At 49.9% G+C, this 13357-nt stretch overlaps 1 long non-coding RNA gene across 2 annotated transcripts in view; it reads left to right on the forward strand.

Annotated features, from left to right (window-relative positions):
* The window catches only part of LOC142064559 (uncharacterized), a 200819-nt gene that overhangs the window by 150555 nt on the left and 36907 nt on the right, over nt 1-13357 (forward strand). For both annotated transcript variants that reach the window (XR_012663151.1, XR_012663152.1), the window contains 3 exons: nt 5881-6106; nt 7545-7768; nt 12526-12640. This is a non-coding gene — a long non-coding RNA (uncharacterized LOC142064559). The remainder of the gene's footprint in view (nt 1-5880; nt 6107-7544; nt 7769-12525; nt 12641-13357) is intronic.

The following is a 13357-nucleotide window of genomic DNA, read 5'->3' on the forward strand; positions in this document are numbered from 1 at the left end:
CACCATACCCTGTTTTTCTCACTGCAAAGCCCATGGTTTTAGAGCTGTGGCTGCAAGCTGACAGCAGAAAAGGGTCCTCCACTGACCCTTTTTCCTAGCATCTCTTGAAGTCCAGGCAGATTTCTTGTGTAAAGCCTCGCCCTAGGCTTTGTTCCTCCATCAGACATAGCAACATCTTCTGGGAGCTTCCTGCTCATCTGAGAGCCAGGTTAAATTCAGTATTCCCAGGAACTGCTTTTTGATATATTTTATGGTTTAATATTTGTCCTCTGTGAGGCACCTTCCTTTCATGCTAAATGTGCACCTATAATATGCATAGTTTATTTTCAAATTCCTAGAGGAGGCTGGAGGCTCGGTCTGTCTAGAGCATAGAGAAACACACCTCTCCAGCACATCTCAAGCAAGGAAACTTCCAGCTTTAAGTGGCTTTCAACCTTAGGACCTTGGGGGCTGGGTTTTCCCCATGCCTCGTGGAGGACTCGGCTAGAGGCTACGTGTGTAGGCTTCTCCCAGATGCAGGCTACAAGCGTTAGCAAGTTCAAGGCCGGAAAAACGTTCTGGAAGGGCAATGTGTTTTCATTTGCTGGGGAAAGGGTTTATCTCTGCATTTGTAGAAGCGACCTCCTGCAGTCACTCTGCGGGTTTAGGAACCTTATCCCACCGTCAGGAACTTTTACCAAGTTGTAAGAGCTTGATTTTTTTCCCACTGGAAAGCTTGGCTTATTATACACATTTGTCATCAGCTTTGAAGTCCTGCTAAAAGAAGACAAAAAAAAAACCCCCAAACCTACCCAGTAGGTCCCAGATTTTTACTTTGCCAATATGGATGGACTTAGAATGTTATTAAAAAGCTTCTCCAGTCCTCCTGAATTTCAGTGCAAGCTGTATTCCCAGCCTCCCTCACCCCCTGCCGATACCGCAACACTCAACCAGGGTTTTCATTTGGTTTATTCTGAAGATGGGGTGTTTTGCAGGTAACTCATGGGGATGTGCAAGTGGACGTGGACAGTGCTGAGAAGCTGGTGGCCCTGCCTCGGGTCCCGTGCTTCTTGCAGCATCGGCAGAAGGGTTTGCAGGATTGAGGCGTACTCGTGCTGCCGCGGCTCTCTGGGCACAGCAGGCAAGGGAGGCAGCACGTAGCTGTTCATCATTTTAATCAAGCCTCCTGCCGGGAGCAGTGCGAGTTTCAAACACTAAATTAAATGAACCAGGAATGTTGTTGTTTCAAAAACAACTGGCCGCAGTGACCGGTGTTGACGTGCATCCTAACAGCTGACGGGTCCCCAAGGAATAAAGAAGAGGGAAGGGAGAGATGGAGGAAGTATGAAAATACATCACTGGAAAGCAAACCTGATCTTGGAAGAGTATAAACAAGCAGAACCTTTACTCATTTAATAAACTTCAATGTGAGGAGCTGCCTACTGAGAGAGGATCCATTTCAAAACAACATCTCACACAGAACAAGTGCTTCAACTCACTTCACTGGAGAAATGCCTTTTGCTGTGGTTTGCGTTGCCAAATTTGCTTCTTTGGGTACTGACAGCATCTGAAACCAGAAGGGGAAAAACGGGAGTTAATTTGAAAACATCACTCCCTGTTTCCATGTCCCCAGTTTTCTCATGACAAGAATCTGACCATGCAGAGCTGATAATCTCTTCTTCTCCTGTGAAAACTGGAAAGCCCAGGAAAAGTTCCCAGGAGAAAAAACAGGTACAAGATGACGGTGGGAAGCTCTTCTCGCCCCAAGCTGTTACGCAGCGGCGATCAGGGCATCGATTCGGTATCCAGGTGGCCTCACCAACAGCATCCCCAGTGCAAACCAGTCCCGACTGTGATGGACTCATGGGAAAGTGCAGGGCAGGTTGCTTTCCCTCGCCGCTCATTTGAGGCTTGCAAGATAAATGTCGGATTTGAATGACGAGACTGTGGGCAGTCAGTGCAGAAAATCAATTAAAATACCAAGCGGTTTAGAAACAGGAGCTTTAATTACTCCACAGACAGGTCTTTAAAGGGGAAAGAAGGCATCACCGTGAGTAAGACCTCCTCTACCTTTGTGCTTTTTATCCCAGGGGTCTCAGGACATCTCCCCTGCACGTTTTTCTGCACATCAAGGCTAGGTGGCTGGATCTTGTTTGTGCTGAGCAAAGTATGGGCACGGGGCTTGCATCTTGCTTTGTGGTGTGTGAGCTCAGACACCTCGGGACATGGGCCATTGGCCGTGTGGGCTCCCTGTGGTGCAGGTTGTAGGGGTCTGATGGTGGCCGGGCTTTAGCAGCTGGGCTGCAGAGAGGGATAAAACTGCCTGGCAGGCAGCGTGGCAGGGCGGCCGATCTCTGTGACTAAGGCTTAGGCTTTTCATCCGGAGTAAAGTCGGCTCTCCGTGGGACCTGAGGCTCAGCAAGCACTTTGTTTATCAGTGGATTGGGCCTGTGAGCTTGGCAGACAAAGGATGCCCTTGTGCACACAGACTTGCTGACAGTGATGGGCATTAGAGGGGGAAAAAAATAAATAAATCATACTTTTCTCAGGGAACACCGGGCTGTAGAGCCTGTTTATCCTGTCTGCCTGTTTATTTGTTTTCTGCTGACTTACTGTAATATATCCAACATGGGCCTTCAGCGATCGCAGGAACCACAGGGATTTCAGTGGGTCTTTAGTGGCAGCGACTGGCCCGCGGTGGCCCATCTCCTCCCTCTTCAAAGCAGCCCAACGCTGTTAGCTGTGCTGTTGCACAACCAAACCAGCATGTTAATAATACCCTGAGCATGGAAAGTATAGAACAAAACAAAGCATTGATGAAACTCTTGCAGGCTTTCCAGATGCCTGTCCACATCAGTGTCCTGCCTGGAAGTACACAGAATGAAATAAGGCTCAGTGGGAGCCAGCCAGGGAACGATCTGCGCTCCTCCTCTCTTTTCCCGGCCTGGTGGAAGAGTCTCGGGACACAAGGTTGCTCTGCAGGATGTGCCGCCGGCTGCCAAGAGAATGAAAGAGCCTGGTTTTATTTTTTATGTAACTTTGGGGGGGGGGGGAAAGGGAAAGACAAGCCTTGCTTTGTGCTTTGCATCAAAAGTTTGGATGTACAAACTTCCAACTCTTCTTTCTGACTGCCTGCAACGAGCAATTCCAAGTCTTCCTGGGGGTTGCTGCTCAACTGTCATTCCCCCACCCCAAAAGGAGGCAGGAGGATTTGGGATTTAAACTCCTCATCTAGAGGAAAATAACAATAATAATAATAAAAAAGGAATCTGCCTGGGAGTAGCGGAGGAGACTTCTGCCTGCCTACAGGGAGGAAGAGATTTAAAAATATTCCCTGTTGACAGAGAGATGAGTTATTGCAATCCCTGAGCAGCCTGGATGGGGCAGAGCTAAAAGTCTGTGCTCTACGACGGGGGAGTAGTTAGAGGTCTGGCAAAAGGGGCCTCACGCCATTGACCGCTGCTCTTTGGTGGGGCCTCGCTCCCGGCCTGGTCTGCAGCGATGCTGCTCTCGGGTCTCGGAGAGCGCGTTGTGTCTGCACCATGGTCCGTGCCGCCTTGGTAGGTGGTTTCCAGTGGATGGTGGAGCCAGGGTGGGGGAGCTGGAAGGGAGACCCGCTCTTGCCTGCGCTGCCAGCTCTTGCTGTTCTTGAGAGAGTCTTGCAGCATCTGGTGTTGTTTCCTGCTATTAGCTGCGTGGCTATGTGATGTCCTCTGCTTTCGCTTTTCCTTTCTACAGAAAGTTTCCAGGCTTGAGGCTGCCAAAAACATCTAGAAGGGGCTTAGGAACAGAAAGGAGGAGCAGTGAGAATCCATCGCTGCAAGTCTCCTCTTCCTGGGGAGCAGGGAAGGACCGAATGCTCCTTCTGCATTGCTGGGGTAGGGATGGTGCTGCTTTGCACAAGGGGGACAGGGCAGGGTCCCTTTCTGAGGCTTTTCCGTGTCCGCTATTGGGGACCTGGGCTGTGCAATACCCTCAGTGACCCCATACTCCTGGCCGATGTGGCTGGCTCTCTTGCAGGTGAGGCCTTTGGAGGGTGTTTCTTGGATGCGAAGCAGCTGTGTGCTATAGCCTTGTCCCTTATCCCGCGTCTAGCTGCTTTGGGCTGCTCCCAGTGCCGCAGGGACTGGCCTTTCATTGCCGCGGCTGTACAGTGGCCAGGACACGCAGCCCCGTCTGAGTGTGGCTGTGTTGCGTAAATGCCGGCTAACGAAGCTTCCCCCGTGCTGAAGCCAAGAGATGACATTGCAGAAACAGTCTAGGTCAAAATAAATTGCTTTCTGGCATTCTGAGATTATCTAAACCCTTCCTTTTCCCAGGATGAAAGGGAACAAAGGCTTTTGCCTGCTCAGGAAAGAGCCTGGAATACCATTTCTGTGAGCCACGAGAGCTTATTAGGGGCGAGGGTAAACAAAGAGATTTGGGGTTAATTTACTCAGGAGGGGGAGGAAGGAAGAACAAGATGCTGTTTTTTAAAGCCTGCCACTTCTTCTGTCAATAGCAGCAGGTTGCTGGTTTGGGTTGTCACAGGCAGCGGTGTCTTTTCAGTGTATTGACTGGCAGCCCTCGGTGGTTTCTCTTAACGGCACATTGATTTTACATGGACTCTCTTCCAGCTCAGCAGGTGCCCAGTTGATTAAAGTGGTGGTGGTGCTACGGTGTCACTTCTGACGGGGCAAAGTGGGGCTGTGAGTCAGCCCTGGCTGCCGGGGGGGCTTTTTTCCCCGCACGGGGAGCCCTGTGGCCTTTTTCCCCTCAAAGGCTGTACTGTTGCCGTATTCCCCTGCTCACCCTCCCATCACATCTTCCTCCACTCCTGCTGTCTGTTTGGCAGCAGAAGCCTGCGCACCTTCGGAGGCAGGAGGACGCTGGGTGTTTTCAGAGCCGTGTGGGGCTGGCAGGCTCCGAGTCCGCAGGCAAATCCCTGTCCTGGGTGAGTATAGCTGTTGGCAGCAGGCTGGAGCTGCTGGAAGCACCACCTCGGATGGTGGGACTGGTCTCGGCTCCTGGTGCTGACCCCATCCTCAGCTCTTCTCCTGAGGTGGCAGCTGCTTGCTGAGGAACAAAACCGTACAGAAGCAGCAACTAGTAAACTAGGTGTGGATTAAAAAAATTTTTAAAAGCTACTTCTTTGCTTAGTAAGTGGGTTTAGTGACCACACGTTGAAGTCCTTTTTGCTATGGAAATGTCTCCTCTGGGTTAAAGTCTTTTCCAGAGCAGCGTGCTGAGCCTCCATAGCTGGAGATTTTCTCTAAAGGTTCATAAGATCCTCATTTTTCACACCTCTGGCTGCTGGTGCCAGGTGACTGTGAAGCTTCCTAGTCCTTGTTCTAGCACAGAGAAGTTTGCTCGAAAGGGTTCAGAAATGAGAGACAGAGAGAAAACCAAAATTTTTTTTTTAAATCTTATGGGTTTGAAATGCTTGAAAATTGGCAACAGCGCAAGCCTTTCTTTTTCAAAAGGCGTGTAGTTCCATGTTAATGCCGTCCGTGGAGAGCCACAGCATGAAGGGAGAATTCCTTGCTCTGAGCTTCCAAGCTCTGGACTGAATAAAATCCCTTTTCCCCCTGCTTCCCCTGAACTCACTTTAGTGAGTGTTTTTCTCCTGTTCGGGAAGTAAAAGAGATAGGTCTGTAGCTTAAAGATAAATCTTTAGGTGTCTTAGCAAAATCAGTTCCTGCTGGGGTCCTGGCAAGAGCCGCTCGGAGCGTGCTCGTATCGGCTGGAGCGGAGCAGATCTGGCTTTCCCCCTAGAAGGAAACCTCTGACTGTCAGAGGAAATGATCATTGTCATCTGATGCAAAATTGAGAGCACTTTGATTTATCCATGTAAATATCTTGTTTTAGCAAAGAAAAATCTAAACCCTTTCATTTTCTCCTTTCCTCCCCCCCCATCTGTAGTAGCACAGCATATTTGCCTGTTGCTCCAGTGTCTTCCAGCTGCCCATGGGACTCCTTAGAAGGAAAGACCATGCTTCCCACACCTTATGGTGTAGACCTGTGAATACCCGTGTACCTTGGTGCAAGAGCAAGTGCCCGCAGCTTCTCCCTCTTGTATGGCAGAGCTGTATTCTGCGTGGCAGGAGCATCGTGGACCAGGCGTCTGGGTTGCCTGGTCCCTTGCCAGGTGAGTTGGCAGGAAACTGCACATCGTTCCTTTAAATCCTCCGTGGGGTTTGATGGATGTTTGCTGCACAAAACATTTCAGGTCTGTTTAATTGTCAGTTTTTTGATGAAAAGCTGCTTGGGCAGGAGGTTCCCACCTTCCACTAAGGAATTCATAAGGCTGGCAGAAGCTGTAGGGGGTATTTGGGAACAGTCTCTCGAGTTTTCTATTCCTGAATTTTGTATTTGGAGCAAACACTTCCATGTGGGATGAATCTTAAAAGGATCATCACTTGCTTATCATCATCATCTAATGGTAAAACGTGGCTCTCTCCACCCTCCACCTCAGGCGTATGAAGCCATGTTAAAAGCAGCCCCTTCTTTTTGTCCGTCAATGCATGAAAACAAAAACCTGCTGAGGGACTGAAGCTGAAAGTCACCGCTCTGGGCAGATTCAGAGCTTCCAGAGAGAATCCCGGTTCTCATCCAAAACTAAAAGAGAGCATATTTCCCTAGGAAACATTGGTATGGTCCAGAGAGTATTAAACTGGAACTTTACACCAATTAATAGCCACATAATTACAACCCGTCCCCTCCTACTCGCTGCTGACTTCCCCATGTAATTTTCTTTTAATTTTTTGCTTAATAGGCATGCATGAAAGATTAGTTACTCAACGTGCTGCTTGCATTTGATATGTAATAGGCTGAATGGTAAGGAAGGCTTAGATGTGCCCTGTCCAACCTGAGCCAGCCCAAGCGACAGCGGAGTGACGCAGCCTGCCAGTGCAAGGAGCGTGCTGGAGGCACTGGTGCTCCTTCTCAGCTCTTCAGGGGATGGAGAAGTTAAGTGGAGGGGACCGAAAAAAAAAAAAAGTAAAAAAAAATAAGGCAAGGAGGGACAGGAGAGTAAAAATGGTGCATAGAGCTGGTTGCTGGCTTGCAACAGGACCGTGTTTTTTCCTCGCTCTTCCCCCAGCCCCTTACCCTGCTCTGGGTTGGGGCTATCGTAGCACCCAGCACCCTCTATCCTCACCTGTTTTCCCGTGTGAAAAATGCAAAAATGGCATCTTCTCCATCACCCAGAAGAGTCCCCTTCTCCCCCTCTCCCTTGCACAGGGAAGAGTCTCTCCATGCCAGCCCTGATGTCAAAGGGAGAGAAGCTTCCCCCGGCCACGCTCTGCTGTTACCGGTTCCAGTGGGGAGCGGGGGACGTCAGAACTGGAGACTTCCACGAGCATTAAATTAAAACAGTGTGCAGGGTCTGTTTTGGTTCCCAGGCATGAATGTTGTATCAACTCTCCACTCTGCCTGCTGTCTGATAACAGTGGTACCCACCGGCTAGGCTCAGCCTGTGGTATGATATGCAAAAAAGAGGGAAAGAAATAAAAAGCAGCAGCCTTATGTAGCTTAGTTAATGTAATTCCAGGTGTCTCAGCCTCTCTCATTATTCCTGCTCCCAGGTAATTAATTCTGCAGAAGGAAAACCCGAAATATCTGATTGAGTCGCATTACCCTGGAAGTGGCAGGAGGTGGGAGCTGCTCGGGCTGCACGCTTGGCAAGCTTACCTCTATCTCCCAATGGGTCCTGCCCGGGGAACAGAGTGGTTTGACCCAGAGGAGGTGACAACACTCAACTGGAGACCCTGAGCAAGGCTGTGGAGATGCACGGTGGGACCGAGGGAAGGTGAGACTCCTTTTTGGGGACACCCATCGAGGATGGGTGGAAATGGGGCTGTGTAGATGGTGCTCTTCCATTAACCCTCCCTGCACAGCACAAGGAGGTTTGTCATGTGCTGAGGCCCTTGAAGATGCAGGTTTCAAGCCCAACATGAGCCATAACATGTAGGTTTGGTGTAGCCCCTTTTCCTGCCTCTCGGCAGGGTCTAAAGCCTCACAGGGTTTGCACACAAACCACCTGAAGAAGCTTCTCAGCTGTGGCACCCTTTGCAGGGCCTCTCCCTGATGCACTTGTGAGGTAATTAGATAACTGCCACCAACAAATACGTGCATTTAATAAGTATGCTAATTGGTATTGACCAACATGTGGCAGGCACTTTGTCAAGTGCCAATTAGGAGTGCCTAAGAACTGCTCGAGATACGAGAGGCCAGTGATTAGACCTCGGTGCGGGGATCCAAGGAGATACCGGCTGCTAACCCGGCTGTGCCGGCACCTTGTGCGTGGCCAGGACCCCGCAGCCCTGGCAGAGAGGGAGGGCAGGGACGGGATGAGCACAGGGGTGTGAAAGGTCTTGTTTATCAGTCCCATAAGCTTGCAGGGGCTTGCCTGTGATGGATTAATTTGATTGGTATCAACTATGCATAGTGTTTTTATTTATGTCCCCAGGGATGTAGGGGGTGGGATTAAACAGTTGGATTAAAGGGATCTGCTTCTGCCTGGGTCTGTAAGGCAGGGCTAGGGCACATCAAATGGGACCATGTCTGCAGAGGGGAGAGTCCTTCACACCAAGTTCAGCCTGCACGGGGTGGCAGAGCTTGTGCTGAGCACAGGAGAGGGGGGGTAAATGATTAGCCGTGGCTGCTGTCCTTTCCCTGGGATGTTCTGGGCTGGCCCATGCTCCTCCTGCAGCCCAGTTTCACCCCCTGTATTCAAAATGTAAGTTGTGTTATCTCTCCCTTACCTTTGTCTAACAGGTTTATTCCTTCATCAGGCACGCACTAGAAAAAGCTGTCCTTTCCCTACTTTTTTTTTTCTTCCCTATCATGTTGACAGGAAAACTTATCTAACCAGCTCTTTTCCCCCAAGTATAAATTCCAGAGGGCACATGCTGCTGGGTAATCAGGCAGAGCAGCCAAAAAACCCCTTTCCCACACGTAGCAGCAGGCACGGACTGGATGCTGTGCAGTCAGTAACTCCAGTGGTCTCCCTCTGACACGTGAGCACTGCCAGCTAAGATTTCAGCCCAGCCCATAGCATGGTAGAGCAGTCCATCCACCCAAATTTATAGGTGTGTCTCTCAGCTAGGTGCCTCCCATGTGAGCAGCATGGGGTGGAGGAGGAGGAAGAGGAAGAGCAGGTCCTGAGATGATCATGGGTGGTACCACCTTGGTGCTAGCGTTGCCCAACCCTAGTGTGTGGCCAGAGCTGCTTCCTGGGGTGCCTCGCTGCCCTGATGCCACCCCCATTTGCAGGTGTTGGTTACAGGGTGTCCATCACCCCGACATGGGTCCCGCTCCCACACAAGCTGCTTCCCGCTGAGCACCTGCAGCAGCCTCCCCAGAGCGGCTCGGATGCTCTCATTTGCCTGGATTGGTTTGTTTATTGCCACCATTAATTAATTTTGTTTGGGTAGGAAGGGCAAGTCCCCCGAGGCTGCACACCGGAGACCATTACTGCATTGGTGTCTGAAAGCTTCGGTGCAAAACCCCCTCGCTGCTGTCAGCCTGGCACAATTAATCAACCGGCGCCATTCAGAAGCTGCAGGCCAGTGTGTCTGTACTGTAAAACAAGTCTGGCCCTAGGACATCTTTACTTAAAGCCCCACTTGGGGTAAAAGGGGCTCGGCTCAGAGGCATGGCTACTGCTGGGACCCCAGAGCCATACCAAATACACCATCTATTTCCTAAGAAGGGGCCCGGGCACTGCATGGAAAGGCCAGCCATCTCTCTAGGTGGTACACATGGGCTCCTACCTCCCTCGTGATGGGGGACCCCAAGGCGGTAGTTACTGCTCCCACCTTCTGCTGTGTGACAGCTGCTGGGGCTGTAAACTTAGCTGAAAAGCCAAAGCAGGAGCTTGTGATGGTCCCTCTTGGCCTAAATTTAGCCTCTGTATCCTTTTTTTAAGAGCAGAAAAGAACAACCCCTTGCTTTCTCCAGGCTGTGCCACCATCTCTCCACATGTAGCTGGTCTTGGAGCACAACAGCAAGCGGAAAGGAGCAGGAGCTGACTGGTTTTATATGCTATCAGGAGCACATTTCTCAGTAACACAGTGACCTAATCTCACTCTTATTGATTTTGAGCTATATATATATATACACACATACACACACACAGAGGAGAGACACCCACTGCTGAAAATACAAAATCCTGAACTGCTGGAAGGGCAAAAATTGTTTCCTCCGGGTTTCTTTTCAACTCCAAGGAAACAAAGGAGCAGGCAGAGGGCCTGACCCAGGTCCTCGTGGGTCTATGAAATGGGTCCCCGTTCCCAGCCCTGGCGGTGCTGCAGGAGCATGGTGCATGTGGTATTTAAGCAGGTGCTTCTTCCCGGTCCCAGGGCTGAGGTATCCAGCCACCCAAGAACGTTACTTTCTGTTATTACCGCTTCCCTCCCTGGAATATGCAAAGTGGGAAGAGAAAAGCCCCAGCAGATTAGGCAGAGCAGTTTATCTGACAGGCCAGTGCTCTCCTGGATAAAGGAACAAACAGAGTTTGTCTTGTGGTCAGGGTGACACTTTGCCACAAAAGAAGAGCAGGGAGAAGTTAATTAAACCCTAAAGAAGCCATTTATTAGAAAAGGAAAGTAAGACATGGCTTTTCTTCAATACTGGAGAAAGGTTCATTATAGAGGGAAACCATTCTTTAGCAGTTAATAAACTATTTTCTACCACCTGGCTTTGAAGAATGGCTAATGGAGTGTCCATGGCTCATTTTAATGTGCAGTTTTGTAAGGTGTCCATGGCCCATTGGCTAAAATGGCTTAGAAAACAGCTGTCTCTGAAAACTAGGGAACTGGAGAGCTTGGCAGGTCCGTAACCGAAGGCAGAGACGTTGGTGCATTGTTTTCCATTTGCCCTGCGTGCACAACTGCCACGAAGTCCCTACCCGAGCTCTGTTCCTGCTGGGTTGCGCTGGTTGCTGCTCCGTCACCAGCCAGAAAGGACCTTTCTCTGTCCATACCTACAGCAAGAGCCAGGACTTGCACGCAGACCGGGAGCCCTCGTCAGGCGGGCTCGGTACCAGCTGGAGCACATCTGGAATGCTCATCCAGATGTGCTGCCAGGGACAGCCTTTTCCTGCCAATGGCACTTAAAAAATGAATTGCCAATGAATGTATTTTAAAAACAAAAAACCTAGCCAAATGTGGTTTTGGATTACATGGACCCAGGTTATAGAACCAGACACTCAAACAGCAACTATAAAGCCCCAGTATCTCCTTACCGATAAACCATTTAAATCCTGAGTCTCTGTTTGCTCCCAGCTGCATTTGATTTACCCCAATCACTGTCTCCCTTTGGGTAGGAAAATAAAACCCTCTTGTTTTCCTCAGCGTGAAAGAACCTACCTTCACAGAGGAGCTGGTAAATACCACAGTTACAACTCCAGAGAAGGCTTTTCAAACCATGGAAAAGGCAAGATATTTCAGAGAGGTCATTTCTTATTTCAGCTCACGTTAGCTACGCTAAAATTCGACAACCTTATTATCTATGAAGGAAGTATGCATGGAGGTAGATGTGACTGTATCCTACCTGTACCTTGCTCCCCTGTGGAAGATGCTGCCTGGAGAAGATGCTTATGCACTTGCTGATGATACAGCCCCAACACGCATCAATCCGGCTGCATCTCCCTGAATTTGTGGTCCAAATGGGTCCGGGGAAAAACAAATGACATAGCAGTGTTTGTTAACAACAGTGAGTTAATACCCCCAGAATGGGAAAAGGACCGTATGATACTTAGTGAGCAGATAATAAGACAGCAGATGAAATTCAAGGCTGCTTAATGAAAACAATGCACAGGGGAAAAATCATTCTAAATTTACACATACAGTGATGGGCTCTGAACTGGCTATTACTGCTCAGGAAGGAGATCTGAGAGTTATGCTAGAAATATCTCTCAAAATGACAGTTCATACTCCACAGTAGTCCAAAAAACAAACATAATTGTAGGAATTACAGGGAGGTAAGAGAGAGTGAAATGTGGAACATTACTATGCTGTTTAATGAATGCCTGGCATATCCCACCTTGAATAGTTTGTGAGTAGGTCTGGTTTTCCCATCCCAAAGAGTGGATGGGAAGAAGCCTAGAAGATTGTCCACTGAAGGCAAGGATTGATAAAGGTGGGGCCAGACATGGAGCGATGTGTATCACAGAGCTGAGGAATTAATTGGCAATGATAGCTCAGTTCAAGAAACACTTGGTATCAGGAGCAGGGAACATCTGGAGAAGTTCCAAGAGAGGCAAAGGCAAACCGTTTACCCAGCACCCAGGTAAGAAGTAGGACTTGCTGCCACGGCAAATTATAGGTGCTGGAAGCTTACATAGACTGGGAAAATGGTTAGATATTTTCACAGGAAAAAAGCGATGCTGTGTGTGATGAAATGGTTGTGTCTCCCCGCCCTGGTGCTGGGTGGCCGCATGGTGTGACAAACAAAAGGAGCTTCGCCAGTGCCTCGCTAGGGCCTGCCCCGTGCCACCAGCAGGAACCAATGGTCCCCTCCAGCTGGTGGCTTCAGATTTCTGCCTTTTCCACCTCCATCCAGACCTGCTGAGCTCCTGTCAAAGGCTTCTGAGCAGACCGGCGTGCTCCCAAACACCTCTCTCTGACATGGCTTCATTTGGCCAAGCACGGAATTCACTGAAGTTATTATTTTTACGGTAAGTATTTAAAGAGCGCGCTGAAGGCGTTGGTGGTGGTTTCCCTCTCTTGTAAATACACCAGGAGCAACTCCGCAGCCTGCCTGCCTGCCTGTCCTCTCCCCCCGGGGTACGTGGGAGCTGGGTCTCCTTCCCGGCGCGGAGCGGGGGCGAGCAGAGCCCCGGCAGGCTTTCTCGGACGCAGTAGTCCTCAGGCCTGGGAGGTGACGCTTCATTCCTCGGCAGAGTCCAGCTGCCAGAAATAATCTGCCCGATGGCGCACTTTATGGCTGGGCAGACAGGCTGAGATTCACAGCCACCACTTACCAAAGAATAACAAAACATTTCCTGAGACGGCAATAAATATGTCCTGCCATGAGAACACTTACCAGTACCTCTTCGATCCAGGAAGATGTTTTAAAACTCAGCAAAGTGGGATTTTTTTAATGCTTTCTGGTTGCAGTTGCCCTGGCTGCTCCTGATCGGCAGGGGGAGGGGGAGCAGTGTGACGTGGTTCACGGCTCCCTTGGGAGATCCAGCTCTGGCCCAAAAGTGGGTGCCGGGGGTAAGCTCCTTTCTGGGCTGGGTAGCTGTTCACCATCCTCCTCCTCTTCCCACCTGGGGCCTACGCCCCTGACACTGATTAAAACAACATGAGCAAGTAGCTTATCGGTTACAAGGGATCAATAACCCCTGGCTTGTATTCTTCAGCCTAAGAAAGCCTGAGTAACGTGGGGC

Source organism: Phalacrocorax aristotelis, chromosome 14 (assembly GCF_949628215.1).
Source record: "Phalacrocorax aristotelis chromosome 14, bGulAri2.1, whole genome shotgun sequence".
Lineage (NCBI taxonomy): Eukaryota > Metazoa > Chordata > Aves > Suliformes > Phalacrocoracidae > Phalacrocorax > Phalacrocorax aristotelis.